At 41.4% G+C, this 27,145-nt stretch overlaps 1 long non-coding RNA gene across 4 annotated transcripts in view; it reads left to right on the forward strand.

Moving 5' to 3' along the window:
- Nucleotides 1-27,145, forward strand: part of LOC121885336 — a 53,022-nt gene that overhangs the window by 21,256 nt on the left and 4,621 nt on the right. Inside the window, exons 4-6 of one of the 4 annotated variants that reach the window (XR_006092534.1) lie at nt 7,740-8,834; nt 9,535-9,781; nt 10,091-10,558. The exons of 1 other annotated variant lie outside the window; for it this stretch is intronic. This is a non-coding gene — a long non-coding RNA (uncharacterized LOC121885336). Of the gene's footprint in view, nt 1-7,739; nt 8,835-9,534; nt 10,559-27,145 lie in introns of those variants that run through there. 2 more of the 4 variants (XR_006092533.1, XR_006092536.1) reach the window with 2 other exon arrangements.

A 27,145-nucleotide genomic window follows, 5' to 3' on the forward strand; every position in this document is an offset into this window, starting at 1 on the left:
GTGAAAGATATCTCTCACATGTAAGGTGGCGATGTTGAATCCCCGGCTTTGTTTGCTTCTGCACAGCTTGTTGCTCCCCAAACCCTGAACATCTGTGCAGTGGGAGGGGCTTAGGTGGGGGGAGGGTGGGGGTTGATGGCAGGCCACATGGGGAGGGCCTCTTCTCCCTCAGTCTGTCAGCCCACCTGACTGCTGCTGTGGCAGGCCTGCCCAAGGCAAGACCACAGGCTAGGGCCTCCTGTGGGCCTCCAGCAGAGCTCGCCAGCCTCCCTGAGCCCATTAGAGCACCCCTCCTCCCACGCCGCCTGGGCGGCCCCCACCCAGCCCTGCAGCCCTCTGCCCCAAGATGCCATCGCTCTCTGTCCTGCTCTGCTCTGAGCTGGAATAACTCTATTGTTTTCCACTGTTTGCCATGTTGTGTCTGTAATAGGAGCAGTTTGGGGGCATGTGTTTTCTTTTTTTTTTCAAATTTATTTTTTCTGCCTTTGCTTGCCTTGTCCTCAGGCTGCAAGGTTTCAAATCAGGCTCCTGAGAGGCTCTGGCCTCCAGTGGTGTGAGAGTATTTTTAGGGAACAAATCCCAGGAATGCCTTTTTACAGTAATTGCACTAATGTGGTATGACTGTCAAAGCTTCCACCTGTGTCCACCACTCCCCTGAACAGTCCAACATGGAGGATTGTTGAAGCACTTAACCTGGATACGCTGTGTCTCATAGCAAACACTATAGCAGGGTATACTTCTGCTGTATAGTTCCCCCTGCGTCTCTTGTATCTTTGCTTTAATGAGATCATCACAGGAGCGACTGAGATTCTCAGCGGCAAGGTGAGGTGGTGGGGGAAATGATCAGATATTCTGGATATCCTGTGATTCTCTGTCTATTTGAGTCTTTTTGATCTAAATGAAACTACAGTGTGCAGAACGGACCCTGCATGTGAATCAGAAGCTGCGACTTTGCATACGAGCTGCAGGAATACAAGGAGAACAAATTCATGTTCAACCCCAGTTGTGGATGCAATTTGTGAACGTGAGCTTCTGAAGCGCGCTGTAATGGTTCAATTTATAATTAATCATATCTGATTTGCCAGATTGCCATAAACTTGGGGAATAAAAATTTTGGAGTGTTGGGGTTTCTGATTTTTTTAAAGCATTAAGTATTCATGATCCTTGATGGATATATAAACTGTGGTAAATCCATTGCCTTGAATATTGATTATCTCTTATTAAAAATGCAGTTTGATAAGAAGTAAGCAGCTTTCTCTGGTCAGTCTCCCCCCGTTTTACAACTTTCATATTATTTTTTTAATTCCTGACCTCCTTGTGGTGTTTCCCTGCTTGCAGTTCAGTATGCCAATTAGCTGTAGAGCTCTTTAACGAGCAAGTCATTAGTTCTAATTAGGATGTGGTTAACTGCGATGCATTAAAAGGCGAAACCCATCATGTTGAAGGATGGTGGTGTCGCCACTAAGCCCGACTGGAAACAGCTGTTGACTTTCCTGAGAGGGTCACGCTATAAACAAATACTCCCCTGAGCACAGTGAGAAGATGGGACACCTACTCAACAAAATGATTGGCATGCAACATTAAGAAAAGCAGGTAATTGAAGTCTGCAGTTGAAAAAAAAAATGGTACTGCCGGTCTCTATATTTTATTTTTTGAATATATAATGTGTATATATAAGGTGTAGGCCCACAAAATTATTTATTGTAACCTTCTGTTCAACCCTGTCTCCTAAAAATTACATTTATATAATTCTAATTTGGTACATCAAATACATTTCAAAATAAACACAATTCCTCCTGATTATGTTTTTAATGAACCATTCGTGATGTGTTCATATTGAATGAATCTGCGTAATATTCTCTATATTTGGGTTTTCAGCACAAAAACTTCCCGGGGCAACTAAAATGTTTTTACAGTTTACACAGAAAAAACAAAACAAACAAACAAAAAAACATCGAAGGTGAAATGAAATAAGACGTCTTTCTCCAACTTCACAGAAATACGTGATATGACCACGACCTCTTAACACCGCATCATGTAGTGGTGGCACATAATGTGTTACAATTTACATGCTGGAAACAATGCCAATGGAGAGTCAATTAGGATCTTTTGTTATGGTAAACACACAAATATGATACAGAGAAGTGACGCACTTCAGATGATGTCTATATAAGGTGACAAATGTCCCATAACTGGAGGTGGCAGGCTAGATAGATAGATGCAGGAGACTCCTGTTTGCTTTCCATTTCCAACCAGAGAGCAAACAGCTTTAAAAAAACAAAACATGACTATGATTGTTGTTGTGTTTACTGTTGCCATGATGACGAAGGTTGCCTAACTTTAAGGAAGTAGTAACTTTAACCCACACCACGTTTCAAGTGATCATTTTAACCCAAACCATGATCTCTCCCTAACCCTAACCAAGTGATTTTTGTGCCTAAACCCAACCAGACCTTGACTGCAGTGTTGTCACACCATGAAACATCGTTTTTTTTTTAACAGTGATTTGTAAAAGCAGGCTGATCTCACAGAAATATATGAAATGACTATGATCTCTTAACACACGTAATTTTAACACATTACATGCCACCACCACAGAATGTGATGTTAAGAGGTTGTGTTCATTTCACGTATTTCTGTAAGATCAGGTTTTCTTTTTCTATATTTAGCCAAACCACCACCATTCTTAGCTCTGATAAGATACTATGTATTGTATCACTGTCCTGGATCTCTGACATCAGTCTCAGCAGAATGCTAAAAATACAAACTCAGCTGTGGTAGGAAATCTTTTTTGCAACCTATAAACTGGGAAAAACAGGCACCTGATTTTACAAACCATATAAAATCAAAGATGGCGCAGAACCACCATGCTATGCAGGACTGTGATATCTACAGTCCTGGATCAATGCTAGATCTTCAGTGTCTCCCGTGTCAAAGTCCTGCGCTTCGTTGGACCACCATCCAACACAAACACCTCCAAAGGGTTTCTGTGTGGCACAAGAATGGGTCGCACTTTATTTTACAGTACACTAATAAGACGTATTAAGCCATACTTTGTATTAAATTAGACAAAAACAGACACCATACACCTAAATTATGCTGTAATTAGAAACTGCATATAATGCTGTATTAGACCCAAAATATACTATACTTAGACACTATAAGACCAGATTATACTTTAATCAGAAACCAAATAAGAGATCCTAATACACTATTAGACACCATTTTACAAGATCATAGTCTAATAAGAAATCAAATACAATTCCATATCAGATCCACAATATACTACAGTTAGATGCTATTCTACCCATACAACAAAATTATGTTATAAATAGACAATACATTGTAATGCTACCAACATAGGCTGATGAATTTAATGCCATATTGTGTCGGGCATAGCCTTTATAATAGACAAAACACAGGGCTCAGAGGACGATACGTTTATTTGGCCTTTACTTACATAGTTTAATGTTCTTACCGGGTCATTTGTTGCTCATATGAAAAAGACTGTACCATAAACTTAAGTCAAACCACATCTGGTCACATCACTACTTGACACGTTCCCTCATAGCCTGCGTGTTCTCCGGAGTCCTGTGGAGTTTGTAGGTAATACATAATGTAATACATCCTTCCTCAGCGCTCAACTCCCATACCAGTTAAGACGTTAAACCATTTAATGCCATGTCACTATCCAATCCCAGTAACATTATGCTATGGAAGCTGCCAGAACATTGCATCTTTATTTCCCACTGTTTGACCCTGATTAGATTTTCTTAGAGGGTAATTTTCTGACACATTACAACAGAACTTTACTGTAAACTAAAGGGAAATCACATATCTGTCACTTGAGACATACCAACACTGTCTTCAGCTGGTCCCGTGCTCTGTAGTCTAGTAACATGCTGCAGGCTACTTAAACATCAGACCATTTAATTCCGTGTTACTATCTAACCCCAGTAACATTATGGAAGTTGCCAGGACGTTGCATCTTTATTTCCCACTGTTACCCTTGTTAGACTTTCTTAGAGGGTATTTACATTACAAAAGAGCTGTACCATAAACTAAAGTGAAATCACGCATCTAACCCTAACCCAAAACATATTAAGGCTGTATTGGTGTAATGATGGGTTGCCATTACTAGATCTCTAGTTAATAGTAAGTAGCATTACTAGACAAAAATAGTTTATTGATGCACAGATTTGCATATATTACCCAGGTTAAATAAACACGCGTGGTATTTATTGATTGATTGTTTATGTATTGCAATTCGCTTGAGTCTGGGGTACCATGGTGGGGACGCTGAGCTGTTGCACCTCGTCGTTTGTCTTTGAACAAGCAAATATGCACATTGATTCATGACTCAATAGTACCAAAATATTTGTTAATTGAGGAGTCTAATGTACGACTCATGCTAAGCCAATTGTAATAGTAAATTGAAATCTGTCTGTTTCATGCACAAACTTACCTCTGCCTGTTCTCCTACTCCCAGGATGTTCAGGCAAAAGCATTCCCCAGGGGCTCACACATCTATTAATAGTTCCGGGAGGGCAACAAGCAGGAAGTGGGTAGAGGGAAGTTTACACACCCAAATATAAACCTAATAAATACCAATAAATATCTTACATAAATAAATAAATTTGAACAGTACAACCAAACTCCCCTCTATCCAGTCACTGTCACTGATTCAAATGGTTTTACTCAGTTTAAAGATTTGTATTCACCAACAATGTTCTTTCTTGTTTTACTAAGTAATCACATCACCATTCTTAACACTTTGACATTACAGTGCTTCTGGCTGTCTTTTGTTCAATAGTAAGTTTAGTCTGTTGCTGGTTTGAATTTTATCATTTAGCTCTAGGCCTGCAAGTTACCACATCATAATTTTTCTGTGTCTTTCACTGCTTTCAGTAAACTTTTAACTATGAAACAACATAGCTTAATGTATATCACAGTTGAGCAACAACGGTGCTTTCTGTCACCGGTGAGGGGAGTTTATGAGCTACTCAGTCAATGACAATGGTGATTCAGTATAGTCAGTTTAGTTTGTGGATTCAGTGTTTAAGATTCATTCTTGCATGTACTGAACACCTCATGTAAACACTGTTTGTTTTAAGAATTTGAACAAACAGCCAATGCTATGTTACTTTTTGTTGAGAACAGTGTCCTGATTCTAAGCTCTGAGGAAGAACACATGGGCTATGTGGCAATTTTACTTTACTTTTGTGATAAAACCATTGAAATGTTTATCCGCGACAAGCTACACACAGTTTAACAGCAGTATAAGTAAGAAGAGTCATAAAGTCAGTGAACAGCAGTATCTATCTAAAGTTTGCTAACATCAGCTAACATTAGCTTACATTAGCCACCATTAGCTACTGGTCAAACAAATACTAGAGCAGTGTATTGAATTGAGCAAGCGTTTTATTGCTTATGAATACAACTTTGAAAGAGAGAATGTTTCTTCATCTGAAAGTTTTCATAGTCTCACTTTAAAAACGGTCCTAGCTAAATTAGCCACCTTTGAAAACTTAACTTATTTCCTGTTATAAATTGAACAGCTGACCAGTATTTTTTTTAAAAATTCAAGCGCACATGTATAGTTTGACTGAGTATATCCTTTTATTTTGCATATGGGGAAGCAGTTAAGGTAAAGTTTTAACAGATTACTTAAAAACAATTGAATGATAATAATTCATAACAGCATAAAGATTTTGTGGAGGCACTTTGGAGAACAATCCTTCAAAGTACTTTTGCAAACCCATTTTTGTTACTGTTTAACTCCTTACTAAGAAACTATCCTAGACACTTACATTTCACAGACCCTTTTAGGAGAGGCTGTTTGGTACTTATGGAGGATCTGAATCCCATTACACATAAGTCGAAATAGTTGGCAGACAGCTGTTTTTGCTAATGTGTGTGCGGGGATGAGGGAGCCAGAGGAAGATGGCGGGGTGTAGCGGAGGATGTGCAGGTGCACGGCGAACATGACAGAAAGGTACACAGACGGAAAACAGACAGAAAGTGGTATGAAACACAGGAGGAGAAAAGATAAAGAGGAAGAAAGGAAATCAGCGAGACTCGTAATGTGGGAGTCGCGGGGCTCGGCATAAATCGTCGTAGATTACGGAGCCTGTGGAGATCTTTCGACTTGTGTTCCTCCTCTTCCTGCCTTCTGTTTGACATGAGAGTGAATGAGGTAATCCACGGTGCTCAGGGGTACACAGGCGCTGCTCCCATCTGGGCTTTGAACCTTTTGCTCACCTCACACTCGGTCTCTGGTGTGTCGTGGTACAGTGGAGCACGTCAGACAAAGAAATTAAAGATGGCAGTTTACAGGGAAACACTCGGCTCTTTTGGTAACGCGGCTCCAAGAAGAACCTGACAAATTGATTTAAAAGGATGAAATACGTTCCCCAACCCACAAACGTTTTCCCTTCACTTTTTAAAACATATTTACCTCCCTGTCTGTTCCCATTTTGTCACTTTGGGAACGTGTGCGTACTTTGTGCGCGTTTGTGTCTGTTTGCATAGTTACAGTCATGTACTCATTCATTTTTCATGCCGTTATAGCACTTCTTTGCAGCTAGTGCTATCAATGAAGGGTTTTTTTTTTGTTTGTTTGCATGTGAGATTATACGTGAGTGCATACAATATGTGTGTGTTTTGAAAGTGCTCTGCTTGCGAGTGTGTGTTTTTTCAAAAGCAGGACTGCGACTGTTCCTTTGTTGCTCACAGCTGTCCCACATTAGGGATCAGCCGCTATTCCCCAGGCAGTAAAGGGTTTTCAGAGGCCCTGCTAATTGGCTGTAATCTCCTTTTTAAACTTGAAAGCCAGCAAGCCTCCAGCCTCGCAGTTTACAAGCAATTAATGCAAGGAACACCAATATTGCTGGTCACAACTGGTGTATATCTGTTCCCTCTTCCTGCGGTTCCCTCTTATCTGATCTTGTGCCCCTCTCGGAGGCAGATTGTCTCCTCCTGCGTCGTGGGCCCCGGTGTAAACAGCTACTCAGTAGTGGGGCCTTCTGGGGAAGAGGCACAGCGGGGGGATTTGGTCTGAATCTTGAAGTGTCCGTGGGGATGATGGCGGGGTTTGGGGATCGGAGGGGTTTCCTTCTCAGGCGCTGATGAAATAATAATGCACAGAGTTGGCAAGGCTGAAATTTGCACATGAAAATCCTCTCCCTTCGCGCTCCTTGCGTCTAATGTGCCGCCGATGACAATCCCTGCCTCTCACAGTTTATATGCAAATGAGTTCTCTCAGCTTCCTCCTCCTCAGAGAGTCGCCCAGCCGAGCTAGAGAGAGGGAGATAGACAGAGAGATATAAAGTGAAAGAGACAGAGTGGGGCTTTTTTGTTGTGTTTTGTTTGTGTTTGTCTTGTTTATTTTTAAAAGGATTTTTAAAAGATGATAATATATTTTAATTTTTCCCTTTGTTTCTTTTTTTTTTTCCTGAAAGGCAATATGCAGATTTCTCTGAAGAGTTTGAAATGCCAGACTTTTCTTTTGTGTTTAATTGGAACATAATGCCGGTAGTCTAAATAAAGTGTTTGTGTGAAGTGAGAAATGGTTGTATAATGACTAAATTTTTTCTGTTTTTTTTCTCAAACAAACAAGACTCATCTTCCCCTCTGGAGTCTTCTCCACCCCTGCCTGTCTGATTATTCTCTTTCGATATGAATACCGTCTCCTCTCCATGACCTCTGCCCTGTCTGCTTCCCTCCTTTCTTGTCCGCAGGCCTCAACCTCCTGCTCAGTTGTCCTGGTGGGTTTTCAGGTTACAAGCTGCAAGCTAAAAATTAGGGTTAACAGAAACAGTAGAACAACACACATAAATCAGAAATCACCGGTAAGCAAGGACTTCCAGTCCACGCTGAATAACAATTCTGTTCAGAGCGTGAAAGCATGTGGATCTAAAACAGAAAGTTGAAAATATGATCAGTAGCCTCGTTGAGCCAGCTTAAATCTCATGAGCTCAGCTTTTGTTTTTAGTCTGAAAAACATCCACCAAAGAAGCCAGACCAATCAACAAACAACAGGGAGTGGTTTAGATGATTACATTTGCCGCCTCCTCAAAGTCCAAAACATACTGAGTAACTATTTAAACTGGGGTTTGCAGATTTAAAACAAAGCATGATTCAGCAACAGAATGACCCATTTTTCATCACTAATGTATTCAGAAACTGATTACAGCAGACAGTTAAAGAAATATCAGGCTTTGACATGTTGTAGGCTACTACCTGCTTCATATGATCTTTGTCCACGGCCCACTGAGCTGAAATTTCACGTTGGTTAATTGATACTTTATAACTAAATTGATACTAAATTGATTAGCTTAACAGTTCCTTGTTGTCAAAACAAGAAACGACTGGAGGTTTCACTGTCTATTTTCACTGATTGCCCCCCCCCAATTCAAAGCAAACTGGGCCTAGTCAGACAGAGGGGTGGTGAGATGGATGGGAGGAGAAGGAGGGGGGAGGGGGGAGTACAGAGACAGAGAGGGGCTTCATGTCAGCCTGCTCTCCTCAGTCACGGCCAGTTAGTTAAAGCAAACGCAGGCGGACCCTAGAGAGAACGCAGGGCGGCGGAGAGTGCCAATCACGGCCGAGCCCTGGGCATTCCCCGGTACAGCTCGCCTTGAGCAACTTTTTATTAATTTAATAAACATCCCACAGAGACGGAGCAGTATGGACTTTCGTACCCTCTCAGACAACAGCACCGCTCAGGCCTAATGAGATGTGCTACTCACGCACACACAAGATGTGCACACACCACCCTCTCTGAAAACACACAAGCATGCAGCCCACAGGCTGGGGTTGCTCAGTAAACATGGGTGAGTGTGAAGTGTTAGAGCCAGTTCACCCAAATGACTAGAAAACATATTTTCACACTTACCTACCTGTGGTTTCTAGCCATGAGGATAGTTTTTGTTTATTTGCCCAGGTTTTGAGATATCCGTCTCTTGAGATATCTGCCTCCACACCAGTACAATGGAGGTGATTGGAATTTCATTTGTGGTGCTCACAGAATTGAAAATTGGCATTTAAAAAATTCAGTAACGTCTCTCTCAAGAAACAGTAGCACACTGTAAAATTCATAGAACACACTGTCAACAGTTTTTTCACAAGGACTATTTCTTTGGTAGAGTAGTTTCAAAGAAAAGTGAAAGTGTTGTGAGGACCGCAAATTATATTACATTTACCTCCAGTGTATTTGGGTGCAGGCAGATTTGTCAAAACTTGGGCAAATAAAACAAAAATTCTCTTAATAATTAGACATGACTACAGGTAAATGGGGAAAATACACATTTTTTTGTAATTTGGGTGAACTGACCCTTTAAACTGGCACGCTGACTTTGAAATAAACTATTTCTCTTCGGCCCCCAAAACACTCCTCAGACTTCATTATGATTCTGCGGGCGGCGCTGCGATGCGCCAGGGGTCCGACTGAGAGCACAAAACATTATGAAAATAATAATGATCTCACTTTCACGCTTGTTTCTTCCTGCCCCGGCTGCTTATGGCGGGCGTCAGTGTCGATGGGAGTCATTAGAAGGGTCGGGCTCTCCTCTCGACTGATGAGTAGCGGCTGCAACGGGAGGGACCAGGGGAGCAGGAGGAGGACAGACTGCGGCACACTAACAACCACAACCATCATCATCATCATCACCACCACCACCATCGCCATGTGTATCTGCTGCTCTGGGGAGATGTTGCCTCCTGTCAAACAGTGGAAGGACCCCGGTTTGCCTGCAATGTGAAGTTGTGTGTGTGTGTAAATGTATGTGACTGCTTCTGCTCGTGTATGTGTGAGCATCTTGCTGTCTACATAATTCCCTCCCAGTCTCAGCTCACTCTTCTTGGCTTCGACTGTTCACTCTTCTTTCTCTTCCTTCACCTCACCCTCTGTCTCCCCCCCTCCTCCATTTCTCACTGTATCACTCCATATATTCATGAATTTCCTGTTTATCATGAAAACTTATGCATGAAAATAGAGGGTGGGATGGGGGAGAAAGGAAAAAAAACAAAAACAACAACAACAAAAAAAACCAAACAGGGTGAATGTTGATGGGGGTTTTGTCTTGTCTAGGTGCAGCGCTGCACCGGCAGCCCAGTCCTTGGGGGACGTACGCAAGAAGACCCCGATTCCATCTCCCTTTTCTTTTCTTTTAATTTCCTTTCTATTCTCTCCTTCCTTCCACCCACCCACCTACTGACTTCCTCCTTTCCTTTGTCCCCCCTCGCTTTAGCTTCCACCCCCCCCCTCCTCTTCCAACCCGCTGCCTTTCTCTTCTCTTCTCCATCTCTCCTTCAGTGTCAAAGCCAGTTACAGGCAGAGGAGCTCTCCTTCTTAAATAATTCACAAGTTGATTAATAGACTCACAAGGGTATAATTAGGCAGGGGAGAGACAGTGGCTAGTGTAACCAGTACAGTGCTTAGGGGAATTAGAGAGCGGGGTTATTGAGGAAATGGAGAGTACCAGAAAAAAAAAAGAAAGAAAGAAAAAGCACAAAAAAAAACGTGGCGGTTGCAGTAGTGGACTTGTAGAGGGGATGAAGAGGCGGGGGGGAGGATGAGGAGGGAAGGAGGTGGTCGTTAAGGGAAGGGGGTGGGTGGGGGGGCACCTCTTTCTAAAGCTATGTGTTGGTTATGAGGCAGCCTCTCCAGGAGCATGGAGCCCAGGGTTTGTTTGAAGTGGAAATTGGACAGTTTGAATCCGTCTCCTTTAATTTTTCACAATTTACAGGGCCCCCCTGGGTGCCTCACACTCCTCTTATAGGATATAAATTAGTTTTTTTTTGTCCTCTCACTCCCTCAGTTTTCAAGCACCTGTTTTTTCTCTATTTCTTTTACACATTATCCAGGTACCCCTGTTATTTTTTTTTTTTTTCCCATTGCCTTCTTCCTCTTCCTCGCTGAACGGAGTTGCAGTTTCACCTCCGATGTTTGTCAAACAGTCAGTCATCAGCATAAAACTTCACTTATGTTGCCTCTAAGGCATCTTTTGTATTCTGAAAGGGATGTGCTTTCCGCTGCCAGACCGGTCTTCAAAACAAACAAACAGAACAATGGAACAACAGATCTCTCTTCTCAGTTCAGACATCATATTTCGGTTGTGGTGATCTCTGTCTGCCTTGCTTTTGCTGTTAAAATAAAATGAAAAGAACCAACGGAAATACACCCAGACAGGTACAACACTCTGCCTTTCCAGCTTGTGCTTTTTTTTTTTTTTTTTTTTTTTTTTTTTCTCCTTGCTTCCCGGGAAGTTCTCTACGAGTTAAAGCAGTCATATTGGGTACACACTGCTGCTTCTTTGGTTTGTTCCTCTGTATTTATTTCATTGTCGATATCTCAGATTGCTTCCCGCCGTACCCGCTCAGCTGTGTTTTTTCGCACTCAGGATTCGCCGATATCCAAACAGACTGATGTGTCCATCCCAGCGCTCAGGGCTGGCTCTGATGTGCGCCGTGTCTGCCTGCATGTCGACGTGTCAACTCTAATTCAAACTCCTCTGTTCTCCTCTCATCTGTCTGCTCCAGATGTTGCACTGGTTGTCAAAATGGATCTCTGCTCCTGCAAAAAAAAAAAAAAAAGGTGGAAAGCAACACATTTCTCTGTTTGTAGAAACTGATAGAGACACTTTGAAATTCAATTCAGGCATGCAGGAGATGAGCCCAATTCAGCGAGTGTAAGCCTTGATGCCACTGCTGATTTAATTTTTTCGCTTGTTATCTGCACTGAATCATCTGACGTGACTGCCAAGAGAAAAAACGCAGTGCTTATTGGTTAATTCACTTCTTAGCTTGTCTGTATTTGACAATTGTGCATTAATTATCCTTTCTGTACTGTGAAATTGGCCTTTCTTTGTTGTCCCCAGCGGAAGACTAATGACTTCTTGATATTTTTCCCCGTTTCTTGGCTGTACAGATACCCTGCCACCAGGAGGTGCTGCAAAGAACGGGACCCCTGTGTGTTGATTTATTTATCTGTGTCTGGATTAAAGCCTGTATACCTGATAAAGGGGATGTCAGAGGAGCTTTGACAGCCACAGAGGCGGCAGAGTGTGTGCGATTTGGTCGCTGCGCCGGCAGAAACAAGGAGTGTCGATGGCATCTTTGAAGTCTTGACAGACGAGAGCCTCTGAACATCCCCTTAATCTTGCCTTCCCCTCAGAAAGGCGTGCAAGCAGGCAGGTTCTGAGCGCGCTCGGCTCCCTGTTTGCCTTATTCTCTTAATGACACAAACCATTCAGCGACCACGCATGATAGCATTTCATCTGGCATAATGTGTGGTGGCTGCTTACTTCAAACGCCTCAGCGCCTCTCCGCGTTAAGTTGGCTGGAGACGGCAAGAGCCGGGACATGAACACACAAGGCTTTTCCTATTGGCTTGATGGGATGCCTGTGTGTAGTGTATGCTGTTTGATTGTGCTGATTGTTTTCGTGAGGCCACCAAAAGCAAATACAAAGAATCTGCCGTGTATGATTGTCTGGAAATCAGATCAGTGGAGAGAGATATGTTTCGTACCTGAATGCTCTGCCTGTTGAGTGATTCACAGCACTTATAATGACCCTTGAACCTTGAACTGTTCCCATTACTGTTTCCTCACATAGCATACATGATAATGCTTCCTCACATAAAGACCAGTCACTACAAAGACAATGTCAGGGAGGTGCAGCATTAGGCTGTGAAGGGTTGCATTGCATTAGTCTGCACTCTATCTCAAACTTATTTCCCATCAGTGTTTTTCCATAAATTCCCATCTTCCTTCCCATCACATCCAGAACAATGACAAAGCAGCAATGTAGGCTGAGTGGAATATGGGGGGCGTTCATTGTGGAGGACCAGAACTGCCGGGCAGAAGAGGGCGCTGGGGTTAATTACTCCATTACTGGGTGGCTCAGCCAGGAGCTGTTTAAACAGGCCCCAGTCAGCAGGGGATTAGGCCTCATTACTCCAGCTAAAGTTACGCCCACGACCCTTCCCCACCGCCTCTTACTGCGGGCTTGTCAGGCATTCTGGGGAATATTCATATGGAGGGAGGAGGGGAGGATATAGGAAGGGAAAAGAGATTAAGACCATGCAGAGGGGGAAGGACAGGTGAGGCGAAGAAGAGCAAACTGGCAAGAACGACAGGGCTTAACTCCAGCGGATCGCCTGCATCATCACCTGAGCTCAGCCAGGGCTACAATTATCCCCCAAAATGCCGGAGCGCAGCAAGATTAGCATCTGAGGCTCAGGTTACCCTCCCTCCCCACCGAACCGAACTCCCGGCCATCCTCGGCCACCACCTCTTCACCGTCCTCCTCCCTCCAGGTGTCTGATGGCACTCGGTGATAATGACAGTGCTCTCGTTTACTGGAAGGACTGGCCGCTTGAAATTAGGTCGATATTTGTGCTCCATGAGCAGAGCACGATGGGTCAGTTTACCAGGTCTATAGGGCATGAAATACTTCAGTTACAGTGACAGTCATATAACGTAGTGATGAAAGATGTCTGTGAAATAGATGAGGTGATGTTACAGTGTGTCAAATGTGTTGAATAATGACTGCAAATATAGTGTAATACTGTATTTGTATGGGGTCGCTGTTTCTTCCTCATTTTAAATACTAAAACAAGGCTAAAAATCTGATTGAAAAAAAATCAAATAGTTGAGCTTAGTCCATCATAAGAGGACATTTACTGTAAACTGCCAGCTTTGTGTTTTTTCAGCTCTGCTAAACATAAAAGTTAATACATGAAATAAAACATTAACTTGCATGGAAAAGAGAGGGAGATGATATTTCACAAAACAAATGCAATACATTTAAAAGAATTTTCAAACATTTTGGGAAATATGCTTACTTGCCGAGAGTTAGATGAGAAGATTGATACTGCACATAACTTTCTGTAAAACCGTAACTTTTATTTGTACAGATTAAGCAAATGCAATATAATGCGTTAATTAATGAGTGTTAGAGGTGCTAGTAGGAGGATTTTGTTATCTTTAGAAAGAGCCAGGATAGTTATTCCCCCCTGTGTCCAGTCTTTATGCTAAGCTAAGCTAACCATCTCCTGCTTCATAGCCTACCAACATTAGAGTGTCTGTTTTCTCATCTAAGCAAATTTCCCAAATTATCAAGCTGTTTCCTTCAAAAAGTCTGGTTATTTAAAGATGAAAATTATTTTTATTATTAGTATCTAAACAAGAGTCAGAAGGAAAGAAGATGAAGATTTTGCCTATTTCAACATTTTGTCACCAGAATTTCTTTAATCAAGTTGAGATGAACTAGAAGATAAATTATGTTTTCACATCGGTAGATCATTTCATGGACTGGACTGAGGTTTAAATGGCTGGGCTTGAGTTGAATATTATTTTTTCCATGAAACCGGGTAAGTGTCCCGTTGTGTTTTCACTCACAATGATTCTCCTAACCTGCAGAGAAAAAAAATGTATCGAGATGCCTGCGAGGATAAAGAATTTAGGGCTGTATTTCAACAAAGTTGCCAATGGATCAAATGGCTATAAAAGTGGATGTCTTCCAATTAGAAGAGTCAACTGTGTACAGGGAGAACTAATCCAAAGGCTTTTGAAAACAGATTTGTGAGAGCTTGAGTTGTGGCTTGCTGAACTGCACACTCAAAGTTTTGTGTCAGTGCCTCTTTGTCTTTAGTCCAATCACCTGGAACAAAAGAAGAAGGGGAAAAAAAAAAACTACAGACATACACTTTTGTATCACGCGCAGAACACGAACACGCTGGCGCACAGTGGTCATGCAAATCTCTCCAGAGGGGCTGCCAAACGCAGTCGATAAAAATCCTATTTCATATGAGTCAAAATGCTTTCTTGATTTATAGGACATGCTCGCTCACCAAACTATGTGATTTAAGTTCAAATCCAGAACAGAGCTTCTATTATATAATTGAGGACAAAAAAATCAATAGAAGCAGCTGGATGTGGCCGCGGCAGGCACGGCTCGCATCCATATTGAGAGTGTACCCTCTTCGATCTGTGTTCAGGGCTCAGCTTCACTAGCCTAATCACACACGGAGCAGGTCGATTGGAGGACTTAGCCAGTGGCGTTCTCCAATGGCATATGTTAACATGATTCTCCCTCTTGCTCACTGTTAAAGGAAAAAAAAAAGAAGCTGCACCTGAGATCCTTGGCCATTCAGAGCTAAAAAAAAAAAAAAAAAACAGGGATTATTTTAAACATAGCCTGAGGTGAGAGCGAGATTCTCCGCTCCGGTAACCTGAGCAAGCTGGAGGTGGGCGGCTGAGGACAAGAGGGGCAAACAGGATATTTATCCTATTGATTTTCTAAAGTTGAAACAAGAAGATTTAGGGGGGCTTGACTCTTAAAATTCCCAAGGAGACGCTCACTGCTCAGCCACATGGCCATGAACACACACACACACACACACATACACAGAAAGCATCTTGCTAGTGAGAAGTGTGAGTGAGGTTTAGAGGCCTTGAGCTGCAAAGCTGTGCTGTGCTGTGGAATGATGTGCCCCAATGTGTGTCAGAGGAATCATTATAGCTAGTGCTAGTGCTGAAGCCCGCCTATGGTGTGTTTGTGTGTGTTTGTGTGTGTGTGTGTGTATGTGTGTGTGTGTGTAAGAATGTGTGAGTCATGTAGCAAAGTGGAGGTGTGAGCAGACAACAGATGGGAAGAGCCTCTGTATTGCAGAGATGTGGCTTTTGTCTGTCCTGCTGAAGGGAGAAAACCTGCAAACCAACAACAAATGCACTGTGAAGGAAAATGTGTGGGAGTGTGACTCAGCACACAGAAAGTCTCCTGGAAATTTATAGATTTGGATGGCAGCTTCACAGTGGTATATTTGCTATATATCTTTAGAGCAATGATCCAACTAAAAATTCACAATTTTGCTCATTTTCAGGGTAACTTGGTCTGTTATAAGTTGCAGATGTTCCTATTTTTGTGCGTAATAAAGTTGTAGAAAGTGGAAGGAGTAATTCCGGGCGTGGGAGAAAAAGTTTGATTTTCTGCATACAGAATGTTAGGTGACTGACAGTTGGAGCACTTCAAGCCTTGGATGGAAACTCTCCTGGTTAAATCATTAGTATAATAGATTAACAAGGTCAAAGGTATCAAAGATATAAGCCTGTGGACATGGAAAAAAAAAGTAAGCAGAAAAGTCAGCTATGACTCCAAGGGGCATTGTGTCAACAACGACTGATGGAAGCTAAAGATTACACAGTTTAAGGTGCCAGTATACTCTGTCAGAGCTGCTTGTCAGACAGTCCAATAGTTTCAGAAACCACCTCCCCCCCAAACCTTTCTAACATCAGATTTTAAGCAGCTGTGCAGGTCCAATTCTGTAACTTTCCAAAAGTGATGAACTGACATTCACACCCACTGCATGCAGTGACTGGCAAGCTGTACAGAGATGAGATAGGAGCCAGGGTTTTAACTTCTCTCTCTCTCTAGCTCTCTCTTTTCATATTTGACACAACTGTTTGTGTCACTTTTACATTTGTCAATACCTCTGGAACCAGTGGCTCCTCCAACTTTGCAACTCAACATTGCTCGATCCATTGCTACAAACATTTCCCCCTCCTACCTCGCTGACCTTCACCATGACCACACTCTTCTGCCAACACCAACCTCCTGTCTCCCCCCTCAAGGACCAACATCATCTGCCACCCCCTCCTCACCTTTTTAAACTGCTTTCACTGTCACTTTCACTTTTATATCCACCTCCCGGTACCCTGCCTCTCCCAGTAAGAATTTGATTTGGTGATTTTCAGGTTTCGAAAGACAGCAAAATATCTAGGTTAAAAATGGGCTAAATTTTGTTGAGAAGCAAACAGCAATTAGATTATTTATATAAATTCTGTTGAGACAAATATGTTATCTGAAATCTATAGGAGACACAACCAAACTCAGCCCACTGTTTCCTAGACATCTACATACAGAGCTGTAGAGTTGAACTCCAGTCAGACTAAATGAGCACTTGAGACTTGACCTGGACATGACTGAGACTTGACGAGATTTGACTCCCTAAAGACTTGAAAGCAAAAACATTAAAGTTTTAAGTTTTGACCTGGTAAAATCCCGGAATAATAAAAAATAACTAAAGACAACAACAGGCAGCTCTGGCATGGCCACACACCTCGAATGTTTCATTTTTAGCCCCTTTGCATTGAAATGCAAATGATCAAATTTGTACGTTAGCATTTTCTATTATGGATTTTCTGAAATTTCGGTTAAAATTTGTGCTACATTTGTTACTAATAAGTACCCACAGACATATAGAAAGCCCATCAGGGATAGCCTCTGTTTCACTAGTTAGCATTTCTTTCATCTGCCTTTCTGGGGAAAAAAAATGAAGCGTGTTTCTATTGTACTTGCCATTACAAGTTGAAACCTTCAAGATTTCAAGTTCATTTACTTTACTTTGGATTTTTAGTTATTTACGTAATTTCAAATGCGATTTTGAATTAGATTCTTTTTCTTCTGGAACAAAGAAGTTTCAGAAGTTCTCTTTTTATTTTGTCTTTCTACAATATTGGCATGTATCTTTCTATCGTAAGTGCTATTTTGGAATTAAGTTAGAACGAGCGTTACCAGTGCTGTGGCAAAAGCTTGCTTTTTGCTGCATTTTATGAACATGAGTTGCACAGACAGATGACAAAAGATCCTGACATGTTTCTGCTCGCATTCTTTTTTCTGTTTGCATTGAAGCGCTATGATTCACCAGAAACCTGACAACCTGAAATGCTTCAAATTGATAACACAGATTGAGACCAAGATTTCATTAGACCATGTTACACAGTGTGACAGCTAACAAACATGTAGAATTGCTGTTATTGCAGAGTGTATAGGGGCCTTTATACTTGCCCTCATGCTTACTGCTCTGTAATAGGAGGTCATTTCCTGCTAAGTTAATAATATAAACACTATCATCAATTTCAATACAAATGCATCACTTGATAATTACAGGTCGGCAGTCTTGGCTGCAGTCGTCTGTCTGCGCTCTCCAGCTGCTCCTGTTGGACCTCCCGGGTCAATCTGCAGCCATGACTCGTCGCCCGGTGGTCACGACTTGTGACTCCTCAGTCATGCTCGCAGATGATTGCTGATCTCATAGGTGGGGAGGAGGTGCCACAGTAATTGTTCTTTGGAGTGTCCCAATTATGCCATTAACGGCCCCTCAGTGATGAGGCTAATGGCGAGAGACCTCGTTTGCATAGCATTATCTTAATTGAGCCCGAGGCCTGGCATGAAAACAAGCCCGAGATTATGTTACTGATGGATGGTGGCGATGGTCCGGCAGCAACCATTTACCCGACAGCTATATTAATTAACAGCTATCCAGTTACATGGGCTTTAACAGGGATGAATAAGTTAACATGGTGGCTGTGACGGCGGTGGTGACCGGGCTCCTGTGCTTATGTGTGGGCTTCTAATGGAGGATGTGCGTGCGTGTGTGTGTGTGTGTGTGTGGAGGAATGCTCAAGAAGCCTGGCATCAGATCTTATTACCCATTTCCTAAAGGAGGAAACCGAGCCAGCATTAGTACCAGCCTTTAAATAAATCACCACACAAAGCCTGTGCTAATACTTTTAATCGTGAATTAATTACACACTCGTTGCGGGGAGAAGACCCATAAATGTTCCAATATGCTCAGGCCTGAATCTTTATCACACAGTATTTCAGGAAAATTACACCTCCAGAATGTGTTGCCGTACATAAAGCGATACAAAGACTTATTGTGGATCCTCAGACCAGAACCTGGACTCACACAGGCAGTGTCTGTGGATTAAGATGGAGTTTTAAATGAAGCGGGCCAGCCAGGTAGCTCTTTTGTTATGTAAAGATCTGCCATGTGATCCGGCAGGATAAAAGAGGAGAGAAAAAGAAACCGTTCAGATAAGCTTCCCCTCATCAGATAATTAAGGATGCCTTTGCTCTAGTTTCCCCTTCTTAGCATAAGTGTCTGATCAACTTTCAAAAAGCTCATCAGTCAGAGTTGCTCCTCGGAGCTCTGCTCCAGGTTTCCTCCAGAACCTGTCTGCCTGTGAGTCTAGCTCTGCATCAGGGGGTCTCACCCTGAAGGACCCAAATAAATTAGCAGAAAATCAATTATTCCACTAGAAACAGCCAACAGCGAATGGCCAGTTCCAGGATCAATACTAGGTATTGTTTTGTAATATATTTGAGCACTGGAGTTTATGTGAATAACTTTTGTAGGGCTGCAACTATACAATTATATTAACATATTTCCATCATCGATTTACAATATATATTGACTATTTTTCTACAAAAAGTCAATGAGTGACACCTTTTAATCCATAAAATAATGGCAAATGCCCATCACAAGTTCTGAGAGCATAAGATGACATCTTCAGGTTGCTTGTTTTTTCTGAAAACCAAAGATATTTAATTTAAAATGATATAAACCAGAGAAAAACAGCAAATCCTCACATTCAAGAAACTGCAACCAGCAAATGTTTGGCATTTTATGTGCTGATTGACTAATGGATTAATTGTTTCAGCAATAATTTCCACACTGAGAAACAGAAAAGTTGTAAATCTTCAAATTTTGAGAAGTAGGAGCTGGCTAATGTTCAGCTTTTTAAAAATTTAAAATCAATTATATTAAACATAAATATGTGTTATCATATCAGATAAGTGATTAATCGACCAGTTGCTCCGTTGTTAATCAGTTTTTTTTAAGTCACACTAGACATTTTTTTTTGCCACGTTTCACCATTTTGTTCTCCAGCTGCTGGTCAGTGCCGGCATTTCATGGCAAGGGTTTTCATCCCACCCTTGGATGCAAACCCAGTCTCACAACTTTACACTTTCAAATTGCATGCAGTGCATATGCCAAAGTCCAATTTTGCAGATCATACACCAATTTAACGCCGCATTTTTAACCTTTACCCATGTCATTGAATACCATTTGTTAGGGTCAGAGAAAGATCATGGTTTGGGTTAAAATAGTAAAATGAATTAAATCCCTGGTTAAATACCTGTTGTGAGATTAAAAATCTCCAGTTAAAACACCCCACATGATGTTAAAAACCTGGGTTAAAATGCCTGACATGACGTTAAAGATGTCTGGTTGGTGGTCTGGAACAGTGCTCTCCTGCTGCTTTTGCAACTTTTTTGCCAAACTAATTTTCTAGCCATCCAACCAACCCACCTCTTCCTAATAAGCCAAAAATCACCTTATAAAATAAAAGAAAGACGCATCATATTGACGTCACTTCCCTAGGAAGGATCGATGTATCACCTGCACGCAAAATTGGGACTTTGGCGTATTCACTGCATGCAAATTGAAAGTGTAAAGTCGTGTTATTTATACGCAGATTGAAGAGACTGGGCTGCTGTTGCAAATAAGCCATGCAAATGAGAAAACAGAATTATGAAATCGTCTCTTAACGATATGCAGAGGAGGTCAGCGTGCCGCGCTTGGCTACAGGCTACAATAAGTGAAATTAATTATTGTTTGGGCTGCCATCTAATTCCAGCCTCTCAATGAACAGCTTAGACGTTTTTTTTTTTTTTTCCCCCCCTGTTACATTTTCCCACCTCGACACCCCTTTGCTCCTTGTCAAAACTTCTCCTCCACCTGTCACAGTGTCTGAGTTTTGTGCACGGCCGCCCCCCACTCTTCCTCCCACCACCTCCTCCTCTTTCTCCTCTCCATCGCCCCCACCCCCCCCTGCCTCCCCTGCTGCCAGTTTTTAACTACACTCCACTCTGGCCTCTGCTCTACTTGTTACAGCCCCAACACGAGTGCAAACAATCAAAGTCTTTGGGAACGCTAAAATATGCATGGCTATCCGTGACAGACAGATAAAGCAGGGCAATTAGCCACGTAATCCTAGAGCATCGTACGGAATAGTCCGCCTCAGCTGTCCTCCCTCCCCTCCTTCCCTTTACTCTCTTGGTCTCCATTAGTTAAATGTACTCTGTGTGTCGGCTCCCCATCAAATCAAGTAACACTTCCCCTAATTGGCTTATAAATAATACAGCAGGGCCTACATTATAATTTCATCAGTGGTAAACATTGCGGGGGCAGTTGGTAAAGAACCTATCCCTCATTAATTTCTTAATTTGGGTAGATGGAACGAAGGGGAAGTGAGGGAATGAAAGGTGGAGAAGGAGAGAAAGATGTGGAGATCGGATGAACAGAGGGCCTCGTATCACCTCAGGCGGAGAGAAAGAGAAAGAGTGAGGGATGGCGGAGGGGAAAAAAAAAAAAAGGAAGGGGAAGAAGATGCGGCTGCTGCTGCTGCTGCTGCTTTTGTTAAGAGATGTCAGATATTCAATCCAAGGGTTTTGTCAGTACTCCTGTGCAATAGGTGATGAGGCCCCCACCGCCCCCGTTTCACACACAAATACACACAAGTAAACACACAATCTCTCTCCCCAGTTTCACTCGTTGTTCTTTTTTTATACCGACTTAATGAATATTTCATAACGAGCAACATAAATATTCATTCTAATGGTTTTGCACATAGTTATTACCGGTATTTCCCTTTTTTTTTCTTTTTTTTTTTTTTAAACAAAAATACTCATTACAAATTCTGCATAACCAGGCCCTGAAATAATTTCTCTCACTCCCATGCAGATACACAGAGGACTGCACAAGATTATCTAGATCAACTGCTCAGACAGTATTTCAACAAGAAGTCACCGGAACTGCTCTGAAAATGTTCCCAAAAATCTGGTGTTTGCTTTATGTCGTCTTGAAGGTGTAATTATTTGCAACATATTTATCTATGGGAAGGGGCGTGAAGTTAATTACTAATTTCAGTCAATGGCTGCAATCGCAACATAAACCAGAGAAATTCACAAAGATTCCCTGAGTGATGAAATCCTTTTTGTAAAAGGCAATAGGTCTGTAACCAACCTTCCTCCCCGTGGCAGATAAATGTCACTGAAACCTGCTATTATATTGCATAATGCACTTTTAAGGGAATTTTACATGGCCTGTGATAAATGCTATGAAATATGAGGTGTGAGAATATGACACCCTCTGATCTCTGAAAGACAGATATTAAAGCAAACTCTCAAATGAGCAATCCCCTCCTCCTCCTCCTCCTCCCCCCCACCAACCTTCCCTTCCCTCCCCACTTTCTCTTCCTGCTGAAATGTGGAGTACAAAAGGCACAGAGAGCCCTTCAGCCTTCAAAAGGAAAGTTAAGCGCTGCACATTCTTGGTGAGATTTTGAAAATGGAGCCACCTGAAGGCAATCTGTCACCGCTGGAGCCTAACTTGTCACCGTTACAGAGAGCTGTCACTTCCAGTGCCAGCGCTGATGGAGACAGACATCCATCATCCGCTGCATTTACGAACACACTATACGTGATGTCTTGCAGGCCTGCTGAACAGTATGTTTCACTTAAGATCTGCCCGGGCAGAAGCACGAATGCTTTCTGTTATCTTTTCCCTGTCATCTTAAAGTAAAAGAGAAAATACTATGTTTAAATCCCCATACAATAAAGAAATAACTGTCCGTCAATCACACTCAAAGCCACATTACACAGATCTTATTAAAGGGAGAAGTACTTAAATCCTTTACTGAAGAAAAAGTAGCAATAAGTCTTGATTTTGAATTTTACACAAGTAAAAGTAAAACAAGTGTTGGCTGTTAAATGCATTTAACCATCAAAATCACTCATTTCTGTCACAGGTTTAAAATAATGTTATGGGATGATAGAAATCCCCAATATTGAATGTAATGAGATGTTCTTCAAAGTGAACCTACCAGACCAGTGGTTCCTGATCTATTTGGCTTGTGGCCTCATAAAACAAAGCTTTATCTACATGTGACCTCTTGTCACCAGTTGCGTGTGTCTATGATAAGTAAAAAAAACAACAAAACAAAAACATATTTTATTAAAATAATTTCTATTATTAATTATATTAATTATCCAGTAAATCACACGATTTGGTGTAGATGTGTAACATACGTGTTTTTTCTTCTTTTCTATCTTTTTAATCATATTGTGAACCCTTGTTAGATTTGTCTTCTGGCCCCCTGTAGGGGTCACAACCCCCCAGGTTGGATCCAGACAAATGGTTCATCTCAGAGTTATAAAGATTTTTCAGTGAAGTGGGAAACATCTTGTGTCCAGCAGTTAAACATTTGGCAGCTTAATATTTGCATATTCATAGATTTTTGGATTTGTCAATAAGGGAGAATTTTTAATGAAGTAATTTAACTTTTTTTGTGGAAAAAGCGTATCAGACACAAATTACTATTCAAGATATTACATATCTTAAAACATATCTGGATGGGGGAACTATATTGTTTTGCAGAACTGTGGTGAGTTTAATGTGTTTCCTCTGTGTGGGCCTGTTTGCTACTTACACATTACTGATCTGTGTGTCCACATCTTTCAGTAATAATTTTCTAGGTTGATGAATTAGTTGTATTGTTGTTGCATTGATTAATATGTCTACTGATGTTCGGATTTCAAATACTGTATATTGTAAATATTTTGGATAATGATGCTGAAGTAATTGATGGTATTGTAGTATTGTAGGGCTCAATGTAGGACACCCTCACCTGTGTTGACTGTGAGGTACATAATGTATGTTGACCCTCTTGGTCACATGGTGAATCATGTGATGGAGATATTAAAGCTGTAGTATTGTAGCCAGGGCTGGATTGAGCCACTAGTGGGCCCTGGTGCAAAAATGACTTTTGACCCCTGCTGACATGAATATATTAGTCAGTATTTAGTAATTAGTTTGTGGTACCTCGATTAAGCACAAATTTACTTACTAAAATGCACAATATGAGCACAATATATACTGAGACAACAAAGGCCTGAAAACTAGATTTTAAATCAGGCCCCCCCCTACAAGATAGGGCCACAAGTTTAGGTAATAATGGGTTGACTTAAGGCCTGTATCACTTCAGTTTTTTATGTGCTTTACGATGCAATTAATTAAATTACCACAAACTAATTGCCACAGGGTGAAACTGCCCACTTTGCCTGCTTTTCCCAGTTGGTAATCCAACCTTGGTTGTACGCAGTAAATTTTATAGTAGCGTCGGTTCACACATGATAAAACACGGGGATGTGCATACACTGTGTTGTAGCTTAGATTCACGAGCATGAACATTCCCAAAATTGGTGACAGGAAGGTTTTTCACCATCAGTCATGTGCTCCTCTACAGCCTGAGAAAATTCCTCAAAACTATCAAGAAAATGTCTAACATGTATTATGTCACTGAGTTAAAACAAGAACTTTGATCTTATTTCATATTTCATGTACTTTCAAATCTTGAAACTGCAAAACAAATAGTAACTGTTGGGAATTGTAGTGGGGAGAAAAGTAGTGCTGAAACAGTAGTTTAAAGTGTTGCGTGAGTGTGTGAGTTGATTAACACCAGATTAATTATCAATTTTGACAATTGACTTGTTTAAGTAATTTATTGAGCAAAAATGAAACATGCTCTGGTCGTAGCTTCTCAAATGTGAGAATGTGTTGCTCCTCTGTTTTAGATCACTGTAAATCAAATATCTGGATTTTGGACTCGTCTCAAACAGTCAATTTGAAGATGTCATTTATGGGTTGTGATGGACATTTTTCACTATTTTCTTTTTTTTTTACATTCTTTAGACCAAATGGTTGATCACTTAAAAAAAAAATATATATATATATATATATAATTAAAATCCTTAATTGCAGCCATAGTAAACAGTTGATTTTGTTCTGAAATGTAGTGAGTAAAAGTCTCTGAAATCAAAATACTTGAGTAAACATACTCCCTCACTTCCCACCTCTGAAAGTGAGGACATTGTGCTTAACATCAGAAAAGGTTAAACCAGCCGTACACACAATGCGGCCCCTCCACTTAATTACAGCAGAACAAGAGGAGACAGCGAGCATGTTGACAATGAACTTAATTAATGTAGCAGTAAAAAGTGGCCCTCCCTCTCCATGTCCATTCTGCTGTTCAGTATTAGTTCCACTTCAGTGCTCTCAAAGCCGGGAACAAATAGTGACTCTAATGATGGACATGCAACCTTCCCCCCTCTATCCTCCCCGCGCAGCCCCTCGGCTGGTCTCGGGTCACTGCCCTCCCTACCCCTCCCTCCTTCTCCACCCTCAGCTCCCCCTGGGAGGGCAGAGCGGGGGAGTCAACCAGTTAGACATCCATGTTCACCCCATCAGCTCGGAGAGAGCAGAAGACAACCTTGCATACTGACTTCATTAGCGCTGACAAGTTGAGGGGGGATGCGGCTCAGTTTAGAAGATTTTAGAAACAGAAGAGACAAGCCTCACGAGGGCGTGGAATGAAATGATGCAACTCCGGATCATCGCTCTGCCGAAGTGATTACTGTGGTGAATATCTGAGACCAAACTTTGGAGACAGGTTTAGACTTGGATATACATCACCAGCCCTATTTCTAAATTCACTGTTAATTACTGGCATACATGTTCATTTTTTTTGTTTTCATATATTGCATAATCATTATAATTAAGTGTATTCTGTGATTCAAACAAGGAAAAAAATAAGGTTTTCAGTAGGCAACAAGTCATTTGCTGTCTTATTGTGACTTCAAGACTATTTTTTCCTCAAAACTCATGTTTGATGAGGAAAATCTTTCCAGTGGGGTGACAACATGTTTCAGACAAGACATAATAAAAAGAATAAGGCAGAGTGCTGCACACTGGTTATCAAGAAAATTACACTTGAATCTAGAAAAGGCTTTAAAAGTTGATTGGCTTTAGAAACAGGCGAAGTGATGTCACCTAATCGTGTAAAGTTCCTCAAAATTCAGATTTTTAGGATTCAAAAATAGACTAAAATACTGTTACGATTCTTGTTGTGAAAAGCCTTAAATAACAGAACGTACTCTATAATGTGGGCAATATAAATAAAATCACTTTATATTGTGAGATTGTCTAGAAAATGAATTGAGCATGTGTTAGATGGATAAAATACCATCGCTATAAAGCATTACACAATGGCCTAAAGAAAGCTACTACAGTATAGACCGTATAATAAAACCTCTGACAGCTGACACATTTATATGTGGCACATATCATGGTATCATATCATCATAAACATGTCCTGAGCTATACTCCGAAATGTGACAAAATGTAAAACGAATCAACGGGAGACTCATAAAAGCTCTGAGTCTAAAAAAAACATTGTCGTGATCCACCCAGGTGATGCAGTCAGAGGCGGCGAAGCAGCTGCCATGTTTTACAGAGTAAATTGGAAATATTCTGAGGCGACAAAATGAATCGATACTCTTGAGAGAATACAGTGGGGCATATCATGTTCAAAATCTAGTCTAAACAAAACAAAAGGAATATCACATGAAATTAAGGTGTGAAAAGGTGCCATGAATGTTTTATGCCATCCAGCCACTGACATAAAGGATATAAATATTGTATGCAAAGAGAAAAATCCCCCGTTTGAAGTCTTGAGAGGGAAGACAGTGGGAGAGAAAGGGAGGGGAAGCAGGTAATTACTGGTGGAGATGCTCTTTGACGGATTATTATATTAAAGCAGGAGGAGGATCAACCAAACACAGCTAACCTCTGTAACGGTGCTGGTCTCCACCTATCAGTGATAGGAACATTACAACCTGAGGAGCCACTTTCACTTGACAAACAACACTTAGAGCACCAAATCCCCAGGCTGGAAAAACAAGGAAACAAACCCGGCAGCCATGAAGGCACCACACACTGCAAACCTACCGCAGCCAGGCCTGATGAAAAGCTCATCACAAGGCTTTAGTTGCTGCCATGGAAGAACTTTTCAGTTTACTTGCTCAGACTTTTTGGAGCGCTGACTAAAATCTGTAATTAAGCAGTTTTAATGAAGTGCTGAACGCAGCTCGTTTAACAAAAGCAAGGTTATCTTCTGCTGTTTTGGCACAATCAGGGAGGATTTGCGTTCGCTTTGAACTTCATTTCCTTTGAATGAAAATCTGTGAGAAAGTTTGCTTTTAAAGATAATATGGCCACCACTTTGGAGAGTTAATCAAATCACTGAGACTGCATTTTCACAGGCAGTATACCTACGTGTCTTCTATGAGAAGAGACAGCTCTATTTTTACATAACAGAACTGCAAATGTCTCTTTGTCAAATAGCAACACAACTGCTGCCTCAACCTGCCTGAAAAAAGTGGAAAATCCTTTTAC

Source organism: Thunnus maccoyii, chromosome 19, assembly GCF_910596095.1.
Source record: "Thunnus maccoyii chromosome 19, fThuMac1.1, whole genome shotgun sequence".
Lineage (NCBI taxonomy): Eukaryota > Metazoa > Chordata > Actinopteri > Scombriformes > Scombridae > Thunnus > Thunnus maccoyii.